Genomic DNA, 22,317 nt, shown 5'->3' on the forward strand with positions numbered 1-22,317 from the left:
GGAAGGTATTAAGAATATATGGAGTGGAGGGGAAATTGTTGAGTGCTGTGAAGAGTATGTACGAGGGAGCTAGGGCTACGGTGCGAGTGGATGGTGAGCTGAGAGAGTTCTTTGATCTCAATGTGGGACTGAAACAGGGGTGTGTAATGTCTCCATGGCTGTTTAATATATATATATGGATGGGGTCGTAAAGGAGGTACAAGGTAGGGCAGTGGATGTGGGGGTGGCCCTAATGAATGAGGGTGAGATTTGGAAGCTTCCGGTATTGCTGTTTGCTGATGATACAGTATTGTTGAGTGAAGATGAATGGGAGTTGCAAGGTTTGGTGAATGAATTTGGGACAGTGTGTAGGAGGAGGAAGCTGAAAGTTAATGTAAACAAAAGTAAAGTTATGGTGTTTGAGAGGAATGAAGTCACAGAGTGTGCAGTGAGGTTGGATGGTGAGGATATGGAGAATGTGAGTGCATTCAAGTACTTGGGTAGTGTGATGAGTAAGGATGGAACTTTGGGGGATGAAGTAAGTGAAAGGGTACAGCAGGGAAGGAAGGTTGTTGGCACACTGAAAGCAGTGATGAGAAATAGGGAGGTGAGTATGGAAGTTAAGACGTCTCTGCATGATGGTATTGTGATCCCTACCCTGACGTATGGAAGCGAGGCGTGGACCTTGCAAGAGGGGAACAAGTCAAGAGTGAGAGCAGTGGAAATGAGTTACTTGAGAGGAGCATGTGGAGTGACATGGAGGGACAGGTTGACGAATGAAGAAGTGAAGGAACGTTGTGGGGTAGATGTGGATGTGGTTGAAAAGATTAGGAGAAATACACTGAGGTGGTTTGGACAAAGTGGAGAGGATGGAGAGTGAAAGACTGACTAAGAGGGTGTATGTGGGTGAGGTGGAGGGAGGGAGAGGGAGGGGTAGACCGAGGATGAGGTGGAGGGATGGAGTTGAGAGGTATATGAGGGAGGGGGGGGTGAGTTGGGGGGAGGGGAGTCAAATGGTGGGTGACAGAGTGACTTCGAGGAGTTTTGTCTGCGGCCACCCTTTGCGGGATTAGGGCGTCGGGCTATAGATAAATAGATAGATAGATTATTTTTTTCCTCGAACTTATTATTTTCTTCCCTACAGTCAACTTTTCCCCACTTGCTCCATTCTTTCTCTACTAATTCCCTTTCACCAGATCATACTTTTCTCATATATTATTGTCTAAATCTACCAGTTACACAGCCAATTGCTTCCCCAAAGAATGCTCTCTTCGCTCCAGCATTCTTCCCAACTGACCACTTCTGTCCCACTAATATTTTTCCCCAAAATAATGTATTCCACCCACTTAAAACTAGAAAAAATGACTGGAGTCCGATGAAAAAAAAAAAAACAGCGTTTATTTCTGGAATTCATTATCGTATTCATGAACACAATTACGCTGGGAGTTAATTAGTTTGTTCTGTTCACCTCTCTCTCTCTCTCTCTCTCTCTCTCTCTCTCTCTCTCTCTCTCTCTCTCTCTCTCTCAAACAAATATTTTTTTTCTGCACATTATGAAATGCAGTTATGCTTATTTTCAATTTGGAGGTAATGAGTAAAATTTCCTGTTGAGAGAGAGAGAGAGAGAGAGAGAGAGAGAGAGAGAGAATCACCCCCTCCCTCACAGCAATAATAACTACTGTAGGTATTCAGGTACTGCTCATTAACTCCTACGATGCTGCCTTAGTACCTGCAACCACACCTTTTATTACAAGAGGCTTAGGGTCCAGTTTAGTTTTATATATATATATATATATATATATATATATATATATATATATATATATATATATATATATTTTCTTGCATTATACTTTGCTGTCAGTCATCCGTTTTCTTTTTTCCATGCTCCACCTTCTTACGTATTTCTCACTTTTTTTTTCTTCCTTCCTTCCTTCCTCTTTCTCCTCCCCTTCCTTCTCCTCCTCCACCTCCTCCAGCTCATCATCTTCCTCCTCCTCCTGATCATCATCATCATCTTCATCATCAAAATTCTCCTCTTCCTCATCCTTTTCCCATTCCAAGTCTGTTCATTCTCTTTAATGTTTCCATACTTCCCTTCCACCCCTTTTATTTGCATCCTCGTCTTCATGTTATTTTTCCTTCTCCACTGCTCCTTCCTCTCCTTCTCCTCCACCTACTCCTCCTCCTCCTCTTCCTAATTATCATCATCATTATCATCATCATCATCATCTTCTTTAGAATTATATCATAATTCACCTTTCCATTCGGCTTCCGCAACGTCCATCCCAGCAGTTACTTCAACAAACAAAGGATGAGGCCATGGCACTCCTAATATCTGACCTGGCTCGTATCTCTGACTGGGGTAAAAATAATCTTGTTTTCAATGAATCTAAGACTCAGTTTTTACACCTATCAACCCGACAGAATCTTCCACAGGAGTACCCACTAAAATTTAATAATATTCAGCTCAATCCAGCATCATCCTTGAACGTGCTTGGGGTTTCATTCACTCGGGATTTATCTTGGAAAGATCATATTACATCTCTGGTAAAATCTGCTTCCAAGAGATTAGGTGTGCTAAGCCGACTCCGTACCTTCTTTATCCCTGCACAGTTGTTGACTTTATACACGGGATTTATTCGCCCCTGTATGGCGTACAACTTTCATGTGTGGGGAGACCTCCCACATACAGCTCTTCTTAATAGGGTGGAGTCAAATGCATTTCGTCTCATTAACTCTGCTCCTCTTACTGGCTCCCTTCAACCTCTGTCTCTTTGCCGCACTGTTGCATCTTTATCTCTTTTCTATAGCCACTTCCATGGTCACTGCTCCTCTGAACTGTCTGCTTGCATCCCTCCACCTCTACGGTGGGCACGTAGCACCCATTTAGCAGCAAACTCTCATCCCTTTTCTGTCCAGCTCTCTAATGCAAGAGTTAACCGTTACTCCCAGTCTTTCATTTATGCTACAGGTCAACTCTGGAACTGTCTCTCTCTGTCTATTTCCTACCTCCTATGATCTCTAGTCATTCAAACGCAGTGTGTCCAGGCATCTCGAAATGAACAAATCTTGAATTTGGCTCTCTTTTGTATTGTTTTTTCTTTTTTCTTAGAAGGAACTGTTTTTCGGCCTCGTAGCCTTTGGTTCCTTCTTCCTCGCATAAAAAAAAAAAATCCATTTATCTGAATACCTGAGGTTTCTTTCTTTCTCTCTTCTTCATCTTCATCATCTTCTACTTTTTCTTCTTCTTTTTCTCCTCCACATCCTCCTCCTCCTCTTGTTCTTCTTGTTCTTATTCTTGTTCTTGTTCTTGTTCTTGTTCTTCTTCTTCTTCTTCTTCGTCGTCGTCGTCGTCGTCGTCGACGTCTCCTTCATATTATTCTTGATCCTGTTCTTGTTCTTCTTTCTTGGCCTCATTTTCTTTTTTCCTTGTTCTCCTTCTCCTGTCCAATATCTCGTCCTGTAGCTCTTGTCCTCATTCTTCTTTGCTTCTTCCTCCATCACCTCTTCCTGTTCCTTCTCCCTGTCTTCTCTTCCTCCACCATCTGCTCCTACTCCTCTGCTTCTTTCATTGTTTGATTAACCTGACAATTTTTAATCCTGGCTTTCCTGCTCTTCCTTCTCCTAATTTTCCCCACCCTCTCCTTCTTTTCCTCCTCCTCCTCCTCCCCCTCTCCCTCCTCCTTATCATCATCTTTATTATTAAGAACTCCACATCGTTTTGATATTGTAGATAATATTCTTCCTTTTATTTTTTTTAGGGGGAGGATCTTGGTTGCAGGCTTCTCTTGGCACAACAACTTTTGTCCTAGCACTGGCGCTGCATTAGCGTCCTCTATGACTTTTTTTTTTTTTTTTTTCAATATTTGCTTTCCTGCACATCAAAAACTACTGAATCGATTGTTTTTCAAATGTTCCATAATGTAGTCGTCAACATATACTATTGCACTTGGGTACTGATATTGAGATCCAACAAATATTTTTTGAGATAATGAGAAATATCAAAATGGCCGCCTCATGCCTGAAAGTGCTAAATCGGAAAGTATTTGGCCGATCCTGATCAAACTCGATGGAAATGTAGTGTGTCATGAGTGAGCATGATTTGCATTGTATGAATGACCTTGATCTTAATGTCAAGGTTGCGAGTCTAAATCAGTGAAGATTTTTGAGTCATTCCAAAAGTCCCTTAATATTCGGTCCACAGTAACAAAAGTATTTCATGTGGAGTACGGAGGTCTTTAAATATTGCTTCAGCAATAGTAGAGTTCTGGTTATCATTATTATTATTATTATTATTAATATCATCATAGCTGCTATTATTTTTATTGTTATTAATATCATAGGGGCATTTGTCTTCTTAGTATAATAGGAAAAGTGTATGGTAGGATACTTATAGACAGAGTTAGAGAAAGAACAGAGAAATTAGTTGGAGAAGAACAGGGAGGCTTTAGGAAGGGAAGAGGTTGTGTAGATCAGATATTCATTCTTAGATCTTTAGTGGAAAAGTTTCTAGAGAAGGGAAAGAAGTTGTATGCGGCTTTCATGGATTTGGAGAAAGCATATGACAGGGTGGATAGACAAGGATTGTGGAAAGTGTTAAGAATATATGGAGTAGATGGGAAGTTGTTGAATGCTGTGAAGAGTATGTACGATGGTGCGAAGGCTGCAGTGCGTGTGGATGGTGAACTAAGTGAATTTTTCTCTTTGAAAGTTGGTTTGAAACAGGGATGTGTCATGTCTCCATGGTTGTTAAATCTGTGCATGGATGGGGTAGTAAAAGAGGTACAAGGTAGGGTAGTGGATGTTGGAGTGGCCCTGGTGAGAGAGGATAGTGTTTGGAAACTCCCTGTACTGTTGTTTGCAGATGATACTGTGTTGTTGAGTGAAGACGAAGGGGAGCTGCAAGGCTTGGTGGATGAGTTTGGGAGAGTGTGTAAGAAACGGAACCTAAAGGTGAATGTAGGGAAGAGTAAAGTGATGGTCTTTGAGAGAGGTGAAGTCAGTGAATGTACAGCGAGGTTGGATGGTGAGGAATTGGAAAATGTGAGTACGTTTAAGTATTTGGGTAGTGTGATGAGTAAGGATGGAGGTTTGGAGGGTGAAGTGCTTGAAAGGGTACAGCAGGGAAGAAAGGTTGCTAGTTCCTTGAAAGCAGTGATAAGAAACAGGGAAGTGAGCATGGAAGTAAAAAAGTTACTACATGACAGTATTGTGATACCAACTCTAACATACGGAAGTGAAGCTTGGACATTGTTGGAAGGACACAAGTCAAGAGTGAGAGCAGTGGAAATGAGTTATTTAAGAGGAGCCTGTGGAGTCACGTGGAGAGACAGGCTGACGAATGAGGATATAAAGGAGCGTTGTGGTGTGGATGTGGATGTGATAGGAAGCGTTGTGAGGAACACACTGAGGTGGTTTGGCCATGTGGAGAGGATGGAGGGTGAAACACTGACGAAGAGAGTGTATATGAGTAAGGTGGAGGGTGGAAGAGGGAGGGGGAGACCGAGGATGAGATGGAGGGATGGGGTGGAGAGGTATATGAGAGAGAGGGGTGTGAGTTGGGAGCAGGGCAGTGAAATGGCGGGGGACAGGGCGACTTGGAGGCGATTTGTTTGTGGCCACCCCAAACGGGATTGAGGCGTCTGGCAATAGATAGATAGAATATTGCTGTATTATTATTATTTTATTATTATTATTATTATTATTATTATTATTATTACACTATTATTGTTATTATTTTTATCATCATTATTATTACTATGACAGTTATTATTTATCATTTCATTATTATTATTATTATTGGTAGTAGTAGTAGTAGTAGTAGTAGTAGTAGTAGTATCATTGTCGTATTCTGTCATTTTGCCTTCAAAACTTCATTAGTATATTTTCCTTTTCCTCCTTCGACGCGTTCACTTTATCATCTTCATCAAGTTCATCTACTTTTTTCATTTTTATAACTGTATGGGGTACATTTTCCCCCCTCCATATCATCATCATCATCATCATCATCGTCATCGTCCATATTTCTCATTTTAATGACATTAACTGTGTACTTTTCTTTTTGAACTCATAATAATTGTCATCATCATCATCACCAGTATACTTCATCATAATCCTGCGTTTTAATATTCATCACATTAATATAATATTCCTTCTCCTCCCACTCCTTGTCCTTCTCTTCCTTCTCGTCTTTCTTTTTTCATATCATCATCCTGATATTTTTCCAGCTAAGGATGGGGTCAGGTGCAGTAGCGTCACCTTAACCACATTACTATCATGGTATATCTTCATTATTCCTCTTCCCCACTGTTATATCTTCAATTTTCCCTCCTCCTCCTTGTCTTACTCCTTAATAAAGCACCTTAACATTGCCTCTCCTCCCCCTCCTCGTCCAGCTGAGAGTGGGGGGAGAGATAAGTTACTAAATTCCTATTATAAGTTGAGGCCACAGGAGAGAGGCACTGATCCATAGGCTGGGCGACGAAGGGGAAGGAGAGGAAGAAACTGGAGGGAAGCCTGAGGGAGATATGGAGGAAAAGAGGGAGGAGAGATGGAGAATAAAGAGAGTGGAGAAGGTGGAAGGGGAGACAGGTAACAACAAGGAGGGAACAGAGGCAGAGAGGAAAATGGTGGAGAGGGAGGAGAAGACAGAATGAGAAGAGTAGGGAGGATAAAGGGTAATGAGGCTTGAAGGGGAGGATGCGGAAAAGAGGGAGGCATTGAATGAAAAAATGGCTGGTGGGGAAGTGTGAGGCAGAAAAAGAATTTTGGAAGAGAGAGAGAGAGAGAGAGAGAGAGAGAGAGAGAGAGAGAGAGAGAGAGAGAGAGAGAGAGAGAGAGATTCATAATCAGAGAGAAAGAAAAACGGGTGATGATAGGCACTGCTTGGGAACAGGCTTGGAAACAGTGTGGGGAGGAAGAAGAATCTGGGGAAAACAGACAGGAAGATGTAGGGAGAAAATGAGTGAGGAGAGGGAGACAGGGAGGGAGAAGGGAGGGAAGGGGGGAGAAGGCCTAATTATAAGGGGAAAGGGAGGGAGGGATGAAAGATAGATACTGATTAGACATAGGCTGAGAGCGAGGGCGGAGAGAAGGAAGGAAATGGAAGGGAGGAAGAAAGGCTGGGAGGGAAAATTCTTAAACGGTAACAAAGAGTGGAGAGGAGAAGCAGATAAAAGAAGGGAGTGAAAGGAAATAAAGATGGAGAATGTAAAGGGAAGGGAAGAACGAGAAACACTGATTGGTCCGAAACTTAGTAAGAATAGCGAAGAGGAAAACAAGCTACAGAAAGAAAAGGATGGATGAAAGTAGATGAAGGAGACAGAGAGGGATTTGGCACATTCAGAGAGGGATAGGAAGTGAAAAGGAGAAAACAGAAGACAGGGATGGTGAAAACGAGTGGAATGCCGAGGGAAGCGATGAGGGAAAAACAGACATGTTAGAGCCTAGCAAGTGGAATAGGAATAAGAAATTGGTGGAGACTGGATTAAAAAAAAAAAAACTACAATTGAAAGTAAATAGCAGCAGAGCGAAGGTTTCTTTCCCGGTTGCATTATACAGGTTAGGTTATAACTAACGAAGGTATCCTGTATGTTAAAGACAAGCCTAGGAAGTGTAATAGGAATAAGAAACTTGGAGAGGACTGGATTAAAAAAGAAAAAAAAAACAATTGAAAATAAACAGAAACAGAGCTAAGGTACTTTCCAGGTTGCATTTTACAGGTTAAGTTAAAGACAAGCAAAGAAATGTAGGTAAAGTCCTCGCGCCTACCAAATTCTCCAGTCGAAGCAGGCAGGTGATGGTGAGCAGGACCACAGTGCAACGTAGAAACTTTATCATTGAAATTTCATAGGAAAGGAGAAAAGAAAATATTGTACCAAATGTATCTTAATCTGAAAAACATGTAACACTGAGACATCAGTACCTACAGTACAGTATATATCGGCGTTGTTCTGAGGCAATGTCCTCCAGGAGCTGAAGTGTAAACATGTTTTTTCTCATATGTACTACTCACGAATGAACGTAATTAGCTGGGGATTAGAAGAGAAATACATATCCAGGCAATTTTTAAAGGTTAGTACTGCATCACTGTTTACTACACTGGGAAGACATTGTGCATCATATCTTTACATCTAAACAGGAAAAGAAATGCGAAATGCTTAGCTGCAAATGACTGGAATCACTTGTCAACAATATTACGACTTTTCCCTAGTGTAGTGCGACCGATTTACTGCATTTTTAGATAATCATAATGTTGTCCTTCACCTAAGTCTGCCCTTCAGTGTTTGTAAGCGTTCCATGTACGATTTGTTTCTCAATCCTTGAGGGAGAAACAGTAGTGAAGGGAAGGGAGGATAGGCAGACAGAGGTGACAGATATAATCGAGTGGTGAGGGGTGAGAGGATGAAGAGATAAGCAAGGTACTGAAGAAAGGGAAGACGAGTAAGAAAGGATGAATACTGTAATTGAGGCGAGAGCAGGAGTGGTGGAGAGAGAGGCAGAACGAGATAAAGGTGAAAAAGAAATTCTCAGCGGAATATTTGATGAATGATGAACATATGGGATTCCAGTATGTCAAAAGATGTGTAGATCAATTGTCTGTAATATGCAGATGGTGGGAAAAAATGAAACGGACTGTAGGATTTGCATGGCATTTTGGATCCCGAGAAAGCATGTGACAAGGTAAACAGGAAGGGATTATTCAAAGTGTTACGCATGTACTCGTATGGCATCAAAGGGATATTGTTGAATACTGTAGGGAGTATTTATAATGGCAGTGAAACATGCTTAAGTGGAGATACACATTTTCAGTGAATGGTCAGTGTCAGTGTTGCAGTGAGACATGGTTGTGGGATGTCACCACTGGTGTTCAGCATGAAAGAAGAGGAGTTTATGAGAAAGGTCACGATAATGGATACATAAAAATTGGTGATAAGTATATGCAGATGGCGATGTGATGTTTGTAGCAAGGAAAATCTCCAAAGGCTTTTTTTTTTTTTTTTTTTTCTAAAAACTGTGTGCTAAGAGGTCTGGAATGTAATGCTATTTACAGCAACGTCACGGTTTGAGAAAGACAGCTGTTCATTGTGATGTGTTTGTGAATGAAGAAATTTGAAAATGGTAGAAGAGTTAAGTAACCTGGTTCAGCAACAGAAACGGAGGAGTAAAAATGTTTATTTCACGGAGAACTGAATAACGCAATCTAATATGGCAGATTCTCTGAAGGCCTTGGTGCGAAATAAAGGACTGCGTGACAGTTTCCTGAAGGTGTTCGTGCCCGCCTCAAAATTCTGGTGTGAAAACTGGTATTAAGTATTAAGGAAAAAAAAAATCGAGTACGAGCAGTATGCTTGATTGTTATAGAGGCCCCATAGCACCTCTTCCTTACCAGTTTATTTCTGCATACGGTTCGCTAACATTGACGTCCGTGATACTTATGAAAAATATGTCGATATTAACACTGTATAATTAACATAGAAGAGGAAATTGATGCGTAGTATGAAAAATAGTACATTGCCAAGGAAGAGGTGTTGGAAAGCCTTCTAAGCCGACAAAAATACAGTTTTAAGGATTGAGCTAAAAATATATGAAAACCAACTTGATAGACATTGCAGTAAGGAAATATTACAAGCATAACATGCTTCTACGTCACTGATTACGTAACATACATTTTATTTTCTTCAGTCAAAAGAAGTAATTTTCGTTTTTTCTTGCTACCGTCAGGCGATTATCTTTCCACAAGAGACTTCTGAACGACAGGGGATGGATGTCGTCTTCATTAACCCCCTGCACTATGAAAGAAATCTCCCCTAACCTTAACAAAACCGACTGAAGATGGTCAGAATGAAATCACGACGACGTCATCGAGATGTAGCGGGAAAATTTAATATTATTTTTTTATTATAATGAAAATATAGGTCGAAATGAATGTAAGGTATTTTGATTACTATGCTTTTTGCTTCGCTTATTCTTTTTATTTTCATTAAAGTTGGTGAGGCTAGGGAGCTGACAGGAGATCGAGCCGGCTGGATGAATTTTGTGAGGAGAGGTGCATGATCAGGGATTTTTGGCACCCCTTTTGAACGTGGCAGCGTCTGGATTGACTGGCGGATACGATTATGTGAAGCTACAGAACATGGTGAATGTTTTTGGCGTATCCGATAGAGCCAGGATTCCGGGGGCTTGAGTGATGAGTGAATGGAATCGTGGCCCATTGGACTGGGCAATTTTGGGCTGTCTGGACATTGCTACTCCTCACCCTGCCCTTGGGTGGGAAAGGAGGTCCGGATGATGATGATGATGATGATGATGATGAATTGCTAGTTATTCATTTGTGCCTTCTCTAATTTCGCATTTTTTTCCCTTGCGCAAATTCTTTTTTCTTTAGTATCATCATTTTTCTCCTATTACTCCCTCTCCCTTGCTCATGATTACCTCTTACACTTCTTGCTCTCAATCCCTTCACCTCCATCTTTTTATCCTTCTCTACAGTCCCCTACCTCCTCACCCTTTTCTCGTTCCTTCTCTCCCCCCAACTTCTCTCTCTGTCCACTGTTTTCCGTCTTTTATCTTTTTCTCTGTCCCCCTTTCCCCTCTCTACCTCCTTTTCTCCTTCCCTTCTTTATTTGTCATCCTCTCGTCTTATTCTTTGTCTCCGCTTTTCCCCCATTCCACTTTCCTCATCTATGCTTACTATTCCCATCTTTTCTCTCTCATTTCTTCCCCCCTTTCCCACCTCGCCTCTCTTCTTCCTTTCTTCTCTTCTACACCCCTTTCCTCTCTATTCCACATCCTCCCTCCATGGTTTCCCACTCCCATCAAGTCTCCCACTCTTCCTCCCATCTCTTTTCCATTACCTTCCGCTCTTTCTCCCGTCGGTTCCCCGTTCCCTGCCTAGTTTCCTATCCCACAAGTCCCTTAAACTTCTACCTCAACTGTTGCTGCCTCATTTGTACTAGAATAACCATCATCATCATCATCATCATCATTTTCATTATCATCCTAACAATGACATCATCATCATCATCATCATCATTTTCATCATCATCCTAACAATGACATCATCATCATCATCATCATCATCATCATCATCATCATCATCACCATGACCAACGTTGCTGGCCATGTCAGCAAGGACACCGTGCTGGAGGGCTCACACTGAACCTACTGACATCCCTCAGAGCTGCCCATTGAAATGGTCAGAGCCCTTTAGTCAACCCTCGTCGGCAGAACTACTGTTCTGTCATGTTATCACCCTGGGTCGAGTGGGTAGCCAACTCGATATACCGACTAGTGCGTCAGTCAGAAGATAATACTGTGGAAGAGAATTGACATTTGTCATGAAACACGTGTTGATGCAGTTTACTGTGTCATGGAAAGCAATATCCTCAAACTGCCAGCTACTGCTGAAGGGGTTGTAAATGACTTCTGATGACTTTAGTGTGTAAAAGTTAGAACGGCGTTGAACCTTACCCTATCAGGGACTGAGGTGTTGTGAGAATCTTTTCTCTGGCAAGAGTTGCAAAGTAACTGCTTCATGCTGGATACACTGCTGAACTGAAGATATGTTGCAAAACTCTGCAGGTACTACAGAGCAAGTCGCAGCTGCATCCATCATTCTGTGCCAGTAGGCCTCGTATGCCTTGCTGCCAAAGCCTAATATTATAGCGATTTCATGGACTGGTCTGAGGCATCCTCCAAGGGAAAGCCCTGACGATATTGTTTCCAGCTCACCTTTTACCGTCTAGTACTTCAGTTGCGAAACTTTGGTTTTCTTGAACACACTATCAACCCTATAAAAACATGCAGTATGCACCCAAATTCAGACAACTAGTGCCTCCCTTCAAACTCCTAAGCACCACCTGTTGTTCCTTTTCACATACTATGGTTCACAGGGCTACTACTAAGCACCACCTGTATCCTCTCTTCTTTGCCGAACGGACACTGCAAGGCACCAACTGTGTTATCCTATCTCAAGCAACTACTTCCCTCCCCAACTCACGTACCCTCTCTATACTACTGCAGCTGACACTTTCCACCTGGGTCATCACACACCATCATTCACAAACCTTCTTCAAGTGCCATCTGTGCTTTCCATGCAATCCCACCAACGCCATCTTTTACATCACCGGCTTTTCAATGCACATCATCCTTTACCTACCTATTCTCTTCTATCACATCAACAGACTCTGCCATTGCCACTACTGCCACAACCTCCTTAGTCCTCATTTTTAATCAGTCATTGGGCTACTGAGTACTGAATAGCTGTTATAGAGGCATAATTGTGTGTGATGGATAGCCCCTGTGATGTCAAGAGGGATATCTATTTTTATCTGTTTGGGTAGCTGGTCATGTGTATCACCAACATCATTGGACTAAAGGAATAAGCTAAAGTGATAAAAACAACAGTATCTCAGATTAAGTGACTATACTCTTTTTACTCTAACTTCGCCCAGATATTCTTCTTTTCCAGCTTATATCACATAGTTCAGTGGGAGAAAAAAACAGTGTGAAAGATCTACATCCTTATCATTACACTTCTTCGTTTCTAGCGCTACATTTTAGTGTTAACATATTCCTCTAACTCAGCATTAAAGAAGAGGTGGTAATTTTAGACCTATTTAAAGTAATAACAATACATCCGCCTCACATCCAGTAAGACACATGGATCGTGTCCCTACCGTCTGATGCTGATATGAACTCTGTTTTGATGCACTCATAGTCACTCCAAGCTGCAAGTAGAGTGCTGTTAGTAGATACGCTACTGTATATCTGAAAGCGAAATAGCCTTCCGAACCGAGCACCCAACTAATGTATTTACATTGTTTGGTCGCTCAAGGAAAGTGAGTATGACCTTGTTATAACTAGCATTTCCTTCCCAGGTAAAGTTAACTCCTGACCCTCGTATCCACGTAACTAGATCCATTTCCTACTCCTCAGAGTCCTGCACCAGTAGACACTAGTGATGATGGCCATGCACAAACTCATAGTTGTAAAGACTGGTTCTTGGCACATTCAAAGCTGCTCATTAAAATCTCTCATTTCCCTTCTTCCACAATTTTTTGACTCAGTTTCAAAACCCACACAGCGGTGATGACATATCCTTACTAAAATGCCCACTGCAGAAGGCAACTGCCGTTGGGGCTATGCCGTGAATATTATACCACTGCCTGGATCTCAAGAGCCATCTGGCCTCTTTGCGTTTCACACCTGCAGACCTGCAGTATTTTAAAACAAGCTCCATAATTAAACCCTGGGGACACTCAATTTGCTTATCAGCTATCTATTATACATGTCACTCTTAACAGCTGTCCTGCTTGATTCCATTTTGACCCCTGAGCTTTCCACTCTAGCTGCCATACTTTTTTTTTTTTTTTTTTTTTTTTTTTTTACGGAAGTTGATCAGAGGAAGGAAAAACACATTAAATAACTAAACTCGGTACACCGGATCGCAGATGTCCTCTATTCATTAAAAAAAAAAAAAAAAAAAAAAATTGGAACATTTAATCTTGAACTGCTGTAGGTTAAGTTTGAAGAGCAACATGTCTTAAGATACGTGTTCTAAAGAGAAGCAATTCGGGGAATTAATGAATTCTGATAGGAAGAAGTTCTGCATTATGACAGTCCATTCATGCGCGCTACCTTCTCCCCATGTATCATGGGCGAAGGCATCAAGCGGTGGCACAATGGATGCACCTTCATCTGAGAATTTGATATGAAAGTATCTGCAAAATAATGCCAGGGAGGCAATATTCCATCTTACCTGTAGCGAGGTAATTCACTAGTACTTCAAAGGCTATTAATTATTCTCCTGGATTTGTTCTGTGTTTTATTCAGTTGTTTCAGTACAATTTCTCCACATCCTTTCCACGTGGGTGAACAATATTCGAACTGAGATGGCACGTGACTCTTGTAAATTACACCTCACTGCTCGTTAGTGAAAAAGTAATAGATTCTGTAAAATAATCCAAGTTTCTCTGAGGTGGTTTTAGCAAGTGATCCAATGCAAGAGGACCAACTGAGAGAACCGTTAAGAGAAATACCGAGAATATCAATACTCTTAGAAATAAGTATATTGATTGTATTAAAGGTACAGTAATATAGGTATCGGGAAATATTCGTCTATAAGAAATAGGATGTAATTGGTTCTCCTGGCATTAAATGAAGCAATGTTATTTTGTCTCCGATCAGTGAACTGTGCTGACTTGGGAGTTAGAGATATCAAATTCTGTGAATAGGTGGGTGATTGTAAAGGAACTGTAAAGCGATGAGTCATCTGCTTATGAGTGAATGGAATTATGGGTGGCAGACAAGAGACTAAATATCACCAATGACATGCTCGTGCCCGAGACATACCCTCACTGCCCAGCCTTGTCCTCAATTCATCCATGACGTAATAATCAACACGAGTGACAGTGATATAACTTTCCAGGTAACAACAAATTCCTCCTAGTAAATACACCAAGCCTTTTCCTTTGTTATTTCTGAATCCTCTGGAAAGCTCACCAATGGTTACCGTCTCCAGAGAATCGGACCCCAAACCAACAGCATCACAAATCACTTAAGCTTCTGTTGAATGGACATCTGTCCATCACCCCACCTAACAACAGTCACTAATCCTCTCCACCCACTGTCGTCCCTTCACTCGGCCACCAGGGAGATAGGACTTCCATGTTCCTCCCCTAAAAGCCGGCCAAACATTGAGGAGAATGCACAAGGTGAGGTGCTACTGGCATTCGGAACAAATGGTCAGCCCGTCTGTTGACACTGCCCCTCCTATCACACTTATAGGGAAACAGCAAACAGCGGAAACAGCAGAAACACTGGAGCCACACCCCGAGCCGTGTTCAGCCACATCCCTCTGTATCTCTACCATCCTTTGTAAGTGCTACTTTACAGTACCTTATCTCTCCCCTCTCTTCTTCCGTTTTACATTTGCATCCTCTCTCCTACCTCCCCTCTCTGCATTAACCATGTCTCACAGATCGTCTAATTCTGCCCCCCCCCCTCCCTTCCTCGTTTTGCTTTCCCCTAAAACCCTCCAACATTCCCCCCCACTCTCTCTCTCTCTCTCTCTCTCTCTCTCTCTCCAGTACCTCCGCGCCATTCCTTCCTCACTCATAATATCTGCTGCACTTCCTACACTCTTCATTCCTCCCTGACCTCCACCTCCCTCTCCACGCCTCTACTCTCTCCTCTCCCTCTATCCTCCTCCTTCTCCACACCCACACACAGCTCCCTGGAAACTCAATTTGTCGCAAAGTGGAGTAATTTTCAGGGGTGTGATTGACCTGGAGTGAAAGTTGCCTACCCTAACATCCTACTTTTCACTCAGCACCTACTCCTTCTCTATCACTGTCTCCCTTCCCTTCTCTACCCGCTTCCTCCTTCCTTATACTTCCTCTTCTTCCCTCTACAACTCTCTCTCTCTCTCTCTCTCTCTCTCTCTCTCTCTCTCTCTCACACACACACACACACACACACACACACACACACACACACACACACACACACACACACACACACACACACACACATACACGCACATCATCATCATCATCATCATCTGCTGGTAAAGACAACTATGAAAGGACGTAGGGAGAAACAGAGGGAAAAGGGGAAATCATTATGCCACCGGAGTGAAAATTAATGGAAGTTATTATATAAACAGACTGACAGGCAGGTGTGTGTGTGTGTGTGTGTGTGTGTGTGTGTGTGTGTGTGTGTGTGTGAAAGAGAGAGAGAGAGAGAGAGAGAGAGTGTTAGAAAAGACATGAAAGTTTTCCCCCTTCTCTCCAGGGCCTACATCAGTTGCAAGGAGAGAGGAGAAGAGAGAACAGAACAAAAGGACTGAGGAAGAAGTTCTGAAGAGAAATAGAAATGGAAAGAAAATAGAGACCGAGAAGAGCCAATAAAAGAACATAGAGAAGATGGTAAGACGGATAGACACGAGAATAAGGGATGGAGGAAGAAAGACGCAATGGGTGGTAAAGAAAGGCATTAAGATGGGCAGGGAGACAACGAAGAAAGGACCGAAGGGAAAATGTCACAGAGAAGAGAAGGCATAGTATATAAAAGGCGGGGAGGAAAATAAAGGAGGGAGGAATGGTAACGATGAAGGGGAGGAGGGAGAGAAACGGACAAAGCAAAGATGGAAGGTGGGATGGAGAAGTGAAATGAGAGAATGACGGAGTGAGGAAAGAGGTGAAAAGGGACGGCAGGAAGAAAGAGACAGGTAAAAGAGTAAGTGGAGAATGGGAAGGGGTGAGGCTGGAAAAAAAAAAAAAAAAAAAGAGAAGAGACTGGGAACTACCGAAAGGGAGAGGAGAAAGGAAGGAGGTATTAAAGGGTTAAGTGGAGAGAGGAAGGAATGGGGAAATGAATGAAGACGGTGAAGGAAAGAAGAAAAGGAGTGAGTGCAGGAAAGGGGAAAGTAGAAAAAGCGGAAAAGAAAAGAAGGGAGAACGGGGAGGACAGAAAAACAAAATCGGATGAAGGAAGGAATGTTAAAGGAAAAGATAAGAAGTAAGGAAGAGAGGAGCGGGGGAACGGAGAAAGAAAAGAGGGAGGAGGAAGGGGTAAAGAGGAGAATGACTAAGTCAACGGAGAGAAGCAAGGGATTGAATTTAGAGAAATAAGGCAGGGAAGAAAGGACATGGAAGATAAGAAAACGATAGAAAGAAGGGGGTTAGGAGGGAAGGATTGGGATGCGAAAAGAGAGAAATAAAGTGGGAGAAACAATTTGGGGAATGATGCATTAAAGAGAAAGAGGAAGAGAGATTAATAAGTTGAGAACATAAACACAATACAGCCGAGGAATGAGGAGTTGAGAGGGATGGGCGAATGAGGAATGGAGAAATAAAGAGAGAGAGGGGAATATGTGAAGAGAAACGATGTAGAAGGGGAAAAGAGAAAAGAAAAGCGAATGAATATGAGACGAGGAGATAAATAAATGACAGCCTGAAGGGAAACCAGTTGTAGTATAAACTAATGAGTAATGAATGGGTAGGTAGGCCAGTGGGCAGGTAGTAAGATAGGTAGATAAGTGAATATGTATCTGGCAAGTGAATACTTAAGTACTGAGGAAGGGAGAAAGCTAAGCGATAGGTATGTATGAAGGGAGGTAGGTAGCTAGACAGGTAAAGTGGGTAAGCAGCAAGGGAATTAAGCAGATGGACGGACAAATAGACTAACAAGCACAGTCATGTAGACATAAAAATTGAAGTAAACTAGAAACTGGGATTCAAGATAAGACGAACGAGAAAAAAGAATGGGGAAAAAACGAAATGCGATGCGTTAGGGGAGAGAGAGAGAGAGAGAGAGAGAGAGAGAGAGAGAGAGAGAGAGAGATCTTATGTTTGTGTAAGTAGTTAGTGCGTACACGGGTTCATGTGCACTTACATAATATGTATTCTTTTGTGTTTTTGTGTCCTTTTACTGTATATCTCGACATTACGAAAGTTCCAAGCATGTGTGTTTATTTATGTGTGTGTGTGTGTGTGTGTGTGTGTGTGTGTGTGTGTGTGTGTGTGTCCTTCACCTCCTCCTTTGGATATATTACTGATTCTTTTACCCATGTTTTCTTATCCTCATTGGGTGTTGCTACAAAGGGGAGCAGGTGCTAGTTTGTCTCTCTCTCTCTCTCTCTCTCTCTCTCCTAACGCATCGCATTTCGCTTTTTCCCCAGAGAGAGAGAGAGAAAAAAACTAGCACCTGCTTCCCTTTGTAGCAACACCCAATGAGATTACGAAAACATGGGTAAAAGAATCAGTAATATATCCAAGGGAGGAGGTGAAGGACACACACACACACACACACACACACACACACACACACACACACACAAATAAACACACATGCTTGGAACTTTCGTAATGTCGAGATATAAAAGCACACCAAAAGACACAAACGAATACATATTATGTAAGTGCACATGTACCCGTGTACGCACTGACTACTTAGGCCGCGTCCACACGTGTACTCCAACATATGTTGGCAACACAGCTGGCAACATGCTTGGCAACATGTTTGCGGCAGTATTTGGACACATGTATGCAAACATGTTTCAGTGAAGCTTCGAACACTGGCAGCTGAGGTGATGGGATAAGTGTGTCCATACGAGGCAGTTGAGACTTCATCATGATGTTGCCAACATGATCTGGACGCTGCTGCTCCCAACATGTTTGCAGCGTGTTCGTTACTGTGTTGCTTACATGTTGCCAACACTTGTTTGAGCACACGTGTGGACGCGCCCTACACAAATATATGATTCTCTGTCTGTCTGTCTGTCTCTCTCTCTCTCTCTCTCTCTCTCTCTCTCTCTCTTACACACACACACTCACACACACACACACACACACACACACACACACACACACGCACACACACACACACACACACGTCACAGGTGCAACAACACATAAAAAACAGACAATAAAGCACCACTCATTTTCATTACCGTCATGATTCTGTTAACGTGTGTAAACCAGTGTGAAAATGTGACTTTGTACCAAGCGTGAAAAATTTGAGAGAGTATGAAACTGAATCAGTTTGTAGATGAAGGAAAAGTGTGAAAAAATGTAAGAAAATGTGAAAACTATTAAAAGAAAGAAAAAGTAGGGATGAACGCCTGGGGACACAAAAACGTGTTCCGGAAATGAGTGAAAGCGTGAGAAAACTTGAGCAACAAGAGTGAGAATGTCTAAAGGAAAAAACGCAAGGAGGTGTGAGATTGTGGTCCCTGAATGTCTGATAAACTGTAAATTGTATTGAAAGTTATCGATGTAATTGGGTGACCAAGTATTAGTCAGTGTGAAATGTGAATAAATAAAAAGAATAAACTTGAACTGAGACCAAAGGGATATATGAAAAAAATAAGAGCGAGTAACCGAAATGTATTAGTGTTGCTGGTGAATACGTGGAAAATATAAGCTTGAGGGAGGGACTGAACGAAAGTTTAAGCGTGAATTATGTATAAAGTGAAAGTGTATGCTCGAAGTATGAATAAATGAAAAGTATAAGCGTGACCTGAGAAACCGCAGAATGTTTAAGCGCTAAATCTGGATGAGTAGAAAACTGTAGGAGGAAGCTTGATTAAGAGGAAAATGTAAGCTTGAAGTGCGAATACGCGGAAAACTGAAGTAAACACTAGAAGGGCGAAGTGTCAGCCCAAGAAAAACCATGGAGCAGAACGATATATGAGATAACGTGAACGACGGTAATGGGAGCTATGCGACGGCAGATGCTGCCTCTTCCGGTCGGGATGGTTATGTGCGACAGGTAACACCCGTCCGTAATCAAGAATCTGTGCACACTAAAGAAAAAATGAGAATCACCAAGTGGTATGTAAATACACTCTACCAGGCAGGACAATATGACAACTTCAAGCAAGAGATCAACAGGCTGAGGCTGGATATTGTGGGAGTGAGAGAGATGAGGTGGATAGGTGTAGGTGCCTGGTCAGATGAGGAGGTGAAATTCATATACAATGGAGGAGAGGCACATCAGCGAGGAGTGGGAGTGATGATGACTCCCTGGACTGCAAGAAGCATGATAGAATATTGGTGCTGTCCGATAGAGTAATGATGGTGAAGCTGACGGGAAGGTTAATCAACTTGAACATAATTCCGGTGTATGCACCTAAAGGAGAGTATCCAGAGGACGAGGTTGATGAGTTTTATGAGAGACAAGCTGTTAGACAGCGTAAAAAACATGAGATTGAATCAACGCCAAAACAAGAGCAGGAAGACAGGATGAAGTGGTGGGACCATTCGATCTCTGGGAGCAGGATGAGAGAGGTGATAAGTGGGTGGAATGGTGCTGTTCAGAGGGACAACTAATCATGAACTCGTAGTTTCATCATCATCCGAGATGTTTATGGACATGGAAATGTCCTGGTGGACAAGTAAAAAACCAAATCGATTACATAACAATCAATAAAAGTTTCAGAAACGCAGTGCCACAATGCCGAACTTACTCTGGTGCGGACTGTGGGCAAGGATGTGACCGTTTTACGGTGGTTGCAGAGCTGAAGGTGAGGTTAAAAAGAGGAAAGAAAAGCGAGCAAAAATCAAGAACAGACGAGTTTGCTACAGAGGGAGGAAGTCAGGTCCACTTCCGAAATCGAAGAGAGAAATAGATATGAAGTTTTCAAGGATGAAGCTGAGCAAGTTGATGGGATGGAGGAGGACTGGAGAAGTTTGCAACAAGCGTTGCTGAGAGCGGTGGAGGTGATGGTGTCGGAGAAACAGAGGGGAACGAAGCAGAGGTGGATGACAGAAGAAATTTGAAGTTGATGGAAGAGAGAACACGCTGGAAGGGTGATGAGAAGAGGTATGGGGAGTTAGGATACAACCGGAAGGAGGAGGCCAGCGAGAAATTCGGTAAACAAGAACAAAGGAGGAATTTACTGATGGAAACATAGGAAGTTTTGAAAAGATGGGAAGAATACATAATGGAGCTGTAGGCCGACACAAGAGGTGACCGACCGGAGATGGTCGATGAGCTGGAGCGACCGCCAATTTTGAAACAGGAAGTGGAGGAAGCAATTACAGGGATGTGCAGGAGAAAGGCTATGGGAGAAGATGAAGTATTAGTTGAAACAGTGGAGGCAGCTTGTGACTCTGCAATGCAGAAAGTAACAGAATTGGTGAATAAGATAGATGACACTGGCTATTTTCTAGAAGTGATGAGTGAGTCGGTATTTATAGCAATTCCAAAGAAAGAAGGGACAGCGGAGTGTGAACAACACTGTACGATAAGCATTATGGGTCAGATGGGAAAAATAGTTCTCAGCGTGATCCGAATCTGAATATAAGATAGACAGTAATGAGGCACAGGAGCAACGTGGGTTCAGAAAGAGTAAAGGGAGCATTGATGTAATATTTTCCTTGAAAATTAATACTGAAAGAAAGGTGGAAATGTATATTATATCTATCTATCTATCTATCTATCTATCTATATATATATATATATATATATATATATATATACTTTCAGATTGGAATCTGAAGCAGCTGCTGTTTGCAGATGATACTGCACTGGTGACTGATTCAGAGGAGAGATTGAGACAGTTGGTAGAGGAGTTTGGAAGGGTGTGTGAAAGGAGGAATTTGAAAGTAAATGAGAATAAGAGTAAAGTGATGAGGTGTACGAGGTTGATAGATGGTAGGGGGATGAATATAGTTTTGAATGGTGAGTTGCTTGAGGAAGTAGATTGTTTTAAATATCTAGGGTCACATGTTGCTGTGGATGGAAGAATAGATGCAGAAGTGAAGTTTAGAATAAATGAAGTAGGAAAGGTGCTGGGAGGAATGAAAAAAGTGTTTAAATGTCGTTCGCTTAGAATGGATGTAAAGAGAAGGCTGTATGAGGGTGTTGTGGTACCGACTGCATTATATGGGGCTGAAACATGGAATATGGGTGTAGCAGAGAGGAAAAGTTTGAATGTAATGGAGATGAGGTGTCTGAGGAGTATGTGTGTAGTGACGCGTATGGATCGGGTGCGAAATGATGAAGTGCGAAGGAGAACTGAAGTTGTTCGGGAGATGGCTGGTAGAGTTGAGCAGAGGGTGTTGCGATGGTTTGGGCATATGGAGAGAATGGATAATGAGCGATTGGTGAAAAAGATAACTAGATCTGATGTGAGAGGTGTAAGGCTGAGAGGAAGACCACGAATAGGATGGATGGACAGTGTGAAGAGAGCGCTGGATGCCAGAGGGATGTCTGTTGAGCAAGGAAGAGTGGCTGTGCGTGACAGAAACAAATGGAGAGAAATTGTGAATGAATAAGTGATGACGCAGCCCTGAGGGGATATTCTCCCGCATTTGGTCTGATCAGCTAGTCAGGTCAGGTGCGGGTAAGGGGATGGGTCTGTTATGATGTGGCAGGGGTAAACCAGTTCTGCTGTCGGGCCCTGCTGCGGATGTCACTGATTGCATTGCGCAGCTGACCCTTGTGCGGTGTGGTGCGGTGAGGATCTGTCCGTTCTCCCCTTTGGGGCTAAGATGTGAATGAATGTGTTTGAATGGATGAGTAAATGGAGAGTGTGTCGTCCTGTCTCGGCTACCTCCCTTTCCTTGGGGGAAGCAGCCTAGGTATATAGATAGATAGATATATGCTTTGTAGATTTTGAAAAAAGCATTTGACACAGCGAAGCATGAAGAAATGGTAAATATGTTACAAGAGAAAGGGGTCGATGGTAAAGATATAAGGTTGATAAATCTGTAATGAAAGCAAAGGGCAGCGGTGAAAATAGGAGATAAGTCAGACTTGGTTGATATTGGGAGAGGAGTGAGGCAGGGGTGTGTCCTGTCAGTAGAATTATTTTCCTTGTAT

The sequence above is a fragment of the Coenobita brevimanus genome, chromosome 4 (genome assembly GCF_032717465.1).
Source record: "Coenobita brevimanus isolate Jiangsu-jjx chromosome 4, ASM3271746v2, whole genome shotgun sequence".
Classification (NCBI taxonomy): Eukaryota; Metazoa; Arthropoda; class Malacostraca; order Decapoda; family Coenobitidae; genus Coenobita; species Coenobita brevimanus.